This window comes from Octopus sinensis, linkage group LG1 (assembly GCF_006345805.1).
Source record: "Octopus sinensis linkage group LG1, ASM634580v1, whole genome shotgun sequence".
Taxonomy (NCBI): Eukaryota; Metazoa; Mollusca; class Cephalopoda; order Octopoda; family Octopodidae; genus Octopus; species Octopus sinensis.
In genome coordinates this window covers 95,166,021-95,171,234 of record NC_042997.1, presented here as the reverse complement: position 1 = coordinate 95,171,234, position 5,214 = coordinate 95,166,021, and positions in this window count along the sequence as shown.

Genomic DNA, 5,214 nt, shown 5'->3' with positions numbered 1-5,214 from the left:
AATTACAAAGATTTCGTTTGTAACAGAAAATATTATTTTATAGAAAAAAGTGTGGTGAGTTAGCAGCACAAAACTCTTAGCAGCATTTCATCCAACTTTTCGTTCTGAGTTTAAATTCAGCCGAGATTGATTTTCCTTTCATCTACTTCAGGTCGACAAAGTAGCTACTAGCCGAGCACTGGGTCGATGTAATCCACCTGTCCATCCCTCTAGATTTCAAATCTTGCGCTTGTCGCAGAAAAAGAATTGTTTTAGAGAAAGCAGTATAAGCATTTACAAAACAAATTTCATTGAATATTATCTTGACTCCATAACTTTTAATAAGCCTGTGCATCACTTTTTTACCTACTTACCGTTCTATATTTTATTATTTAGTGGTGTGTTACTTTTTTAAGGTTCATTTATTGTAGGATTTTTCGCTTTTTCTTTTTCTATTTGGAATATTCAATTATGACTCATTTAGCTTTGCTTTGAAGAGATACTATAATTGGATACTAAACGGATCACGAAACGGCATTAGAAAAATAAGTTTTACAAATTTCAATTTATTAAGTAAGATAAATTGCGCATGTTGCTGAGCATTGTACATGAATGGATAATCACGGTACAACCTCTTTACATGTAAGTGCCGATTCATGTTATTGTTAGAGACTACATTCCGGATTTGATTGCACACAATTCTCGCGTCTGGTCGAATCTACCACACTGGTAACAGAAAAATTTCAAATATATATGCAGCCATGCGATGTGGATGATTTTACTCACGCCAGATTCTTATTGCTTAAGCCAGGTGTTTTGTTAGTTAAGGTAACGATATACAAGATTTTTAACATCTGTCTATCACTCACTCAGATAAATGCGCATTCTGTACAGTTATTTCACAGTAGTTTTCCTTGAGAAAATTTGTGTATATTCAGGGTATTGTTTTCAGTAGAGATGTAATTCACTCTGATAGCAACACGTATTTCTTCACATTTTATCTTGTAGCGTTTCTCTCTGTCTCGCTCTCGTAGACACGTTGCTATCGACATCGATTTATTCATGCTAAAAATGATTTTTAGTGATGTTACTCAATTTATCTAATAGGGGTGAAATGACCGCTCAAAAAGTCGAAATTTATAGGAACAACGTAGAAGTGGAAACAAGCCATGATTTCGTACTCCATATAGCGATCTACGAGCGTTAAATTACTTAACGTAATTACTAGTAAGCCAGATAAATAATATTTCATTATCATTGTAAACAACATCCAAATTACTGTGCTGATCCTTGTGATATAACAATTTTTAATTATGATTAGTGACATTTGATATATTGTAGTACTCAATGTGATAAAGTAGAATCGGTAAATATATAAGAAAATACATTCAAATAATTATATTGTTCACACTCACTGTGTCGTGATGACACGGTAGTACTGAATGTATATTATCCGCTTTAGGAACGAAAATTGACGATTACGTTTTCGAATAACTTCCAGCTATATTTTGCCATTAATCTAGCAGACACATTGTGCAAACAATCGGTAATGTAAGGCAAACATTTCTGCCAAGACTGCTATTGATTTAAAGGATGACATTTTGCCTTGTGAAGCCAAAACTCCGAAATCAATAAGAAGAAAGATAAAATGCTAACATAAATAAATGATGATGTAATAAAATATACAGAAAAAAGGATAAGTTAGTTCGTACTTGTATGCATGATTACTGAGGTGTCCACAGTTACATATATAAATAAACCATTGCATCAGCAGAAAAAGTAAGCCATCTAGTGAACTAAATATTTTTCGGATATGAGCAAGGTTTTGAATATATAGAACATATATCACGTAGTCATATTTCATGTTCAGATGGCATCGATATTCCAAGTAAAGATCATTCCATACATTCTCATTTACTAAACTAATAGCATCAGCCTATACTGGTGTTATATAGCAAGTGTTGTCTGACTGTCACATCTATATATTTTGAACAGGAAATTCAGTTGTGTTTCTTTGTTTCTTTGCGGCATTTCTTCCGGCTTTACCTTCTGAATTGACATTCTGCCGAGGTTGTCTTTGCCACTAATTCTTTCGGGCTCGATAAAATAATTTCCAGTGGAGTACTGTGTTCCACGTAATCGACTATCTTGCTCTCTCACAATGTCAGGCCTTGTGGCTACAGTAGAAGGAGTATAATTTCAGTAGTAAACTTGTAGCGATCGCTTTCACCTCAGAATCAAACACAGTTCCCTGTCCCTGCTCTTTCTGTCCCTGTTTTAGATCCGAAGAGTGTGATTAAATTGCTTTTTTTTCTTTTTATATTTGCTGCTCTACACATATTCTTTATGTTGTGGTCCAAGTTTTTATTTATGAATTGTCTTTATAGTGATGCTGATTATGTTTACAAAGGCTGCTTGTCCTTTCAGTCTACGCTTTCTGGTTATCTCTGTTTCGATATCTTTATATATGGATAATTCCTATATTCCTGTTAATATCGCGTCAGAAGCGCCATTTTCCCTGATGATTATTTGGACAGAACATCAGGCTGAAATCTCTTGTGAGGTTAAACATACTCCTGAGAGAATTTATTAGAAACGTATTCTTATATTTCAACTCCTTTTTCTTAAAGTCATTTACCCCGAGTCACTTTGATGTTTAAACTGCTACAGAAGTTACATTTCTCTTTCGTTCTTCTATTTTAAATAAAATACACTGCAAAATTAGGGTAATTGATTGTTAGAATGTTTAAAACGTCAAAAGAAATACTTTGCTTTATTAGTTCTGCTGTTCAAATTCCACCCTGGCTTCCTTGGTTGTTAAACTTCCTCTGTAGTCTAGTTTAAGATCTCCATCAAGCTTTGTCGTTCTTTCAGGGAGTTTACATTTTGTAACAAACATTCCAGCCCACAATCAGATTTTATGGTATCTTCATCTCATTAATCTTTGGAATCACTAAAATTACTTATCTGTACTGCTTCTCCATCTGGTATGAGAATTAAAAATTAAGCACTAGTAATCATATAATAGACTAAAGTTTGGCACGGCAGCATGATTGATTGTCATTTTATTCGTTGAAATGCAAAGTTTATGGCCTCACCTTTGTATGATATAATATTGTCCATATTATGTGGCGAACTTAGTGTCAACTACTTCTAATACCTAATAAATATTAGATTACTCTTTTACATTGATAGTAAAGGTTATTATGCATTTATTCATAACCTTTCTTGTTAGAGATACGGTAACTTGCAACCCTATCTGACGAATGCCGGTTCGGAAATTATATCTATATGAGCAGATATCAATTAACGTCAGATTGTAGAAAAAGGCGTTTTGTAAATAGAACTGGTGCAACTCGTGAGCTGAATGCAAATAATTGCATATATTAAATGTAAGAATTGATTACCTATTCAGAAAATACACAAACACACACACAAGAGCATACAAAAGTGTCTCTACAGACACCGCAACACAAATTTATATACATACACACTCACTCACCACACACACACACACACACACACACGCACACACGCACGCACACACACACACACACACACCACACACACACACATATATATATATAAACGTAAAAGATTTTTCCATTTTTCCTGAGCGTTAAACCAATACACTTACTTGTTCCTACACCTGCTTTCGTGTTTTGTCGTTTTTTCTTTTGTAAATTTAAACTCTCTCTCTCTCTCTTTCTTTCTCTCTCTCTCTCTCTCTATATATATATATATAGGCACACACTCACTAAAATATCGCGCGTGTGTGGTACGAACTTTGCTTCTCACCATATGATTCCCGGTTCTGTTTCCCTGTGTGGTCCCTTGAAAAGTGCCCTATCGTCGCTTCATGCACTTCGCGTTCACCGACGCACGATCGTTGAGTACCCGACATGCTGCCGCAACGGCTTCCGCAGTCCAGTTCAATCATGGAAAGTTTAGCCGTCAGTGAGCTACGGCTTGTCATCCTTTTCCCGTTAAGATTGGACCCGGCAGACTCTTTGGATAAGTCCACTCGATTGGTTTAACGGTCCGGAGAACTGATCAAACAGCATTATGGAGCATGAAAAGGGCACAGTGGGAAACAAATTACACTATGGACACCCACTGCATCTCAATATATCCTTATTTCTCTTGACTTCTTCCTGCCGCTGGTATCAGATTAGAAAGGATGAGAAGAGGAGCCAGGTAAGCCTCCCTCACTTTAACACTTTAACACAAGACACGCACAAATCAAGATTACACACCATTCCTGAACCGTGCTCAGTTCCTGTGATGATTGGCTGAATGACAAAACAGCAGGCACCCCAGGGTATAGTGTCGCTCACCACTGGACCAAAACAGTAATGGAGCTAGGCGACACTCTAGGTGTCCGAACAGCCTCTGTGGGATCGCTTGATCAATTCCATGGGCTGAGGTAGGAGTTAGAAAATGTATTCTAAACACAGCCTGCTTCACTTCACTCTCACCTACGTGCCAAACATGCGGTTGAAATACCAAGTCCAATACATTGGTTACATTGCTCACCATTGATTTACCGAATCTGCAAATGCTGATGGACATCTCCAAAGCAATCAGACTTGAAAGATAAACAGTACTTATTGCAAGAGGACTCGGCTGGAACAACGTCCATATTGGAGCTGTGAGTGAGACCAGGCTTGCAGACAAAGATCAGCTGAGTTGAAATCTGGTCAGACCTTCTTCCGAAGTGGTCGCTGCAGCAACAAATGTCTTGAATCAGGATGGGTTTTATTATCAAATCTAGATTGATCTACCAGATAACCAGTAGCACCAAAGAAATGAATGGGTGATTGATGCCTCTGTGGCTTCCCAGAAGAAGAATGTGCCATATCGCCATCGTCAGTGCTTACACCCCACAATGACCAGCCCTGAGGAAGTCAAAACTAGTTTTAGGAACATTTGGAAGCCCTCGTAGCAACTGTGCCTAAAGTGGACAAGCTCGTCGATCTCAGCGACTTCAAAGTTAGAGTTGGTACAGATTACCAGGCATTGACGGGGGCTATTGGGATGGAATTGGCAAGAGCAACGACAACGGTTTTCTACTGCTGAATACATCTTCAGCGAATGACCTACTGATAACCAATACAATTTTTCGCCCGCCCAACCACAAAAAGATACACTGGATGTGTCCACGCATCAAACGTTAACATCTAACTGAGAACATCGTAGTCAGGAGACGGGACATATTGAACCTCAGGATCACAA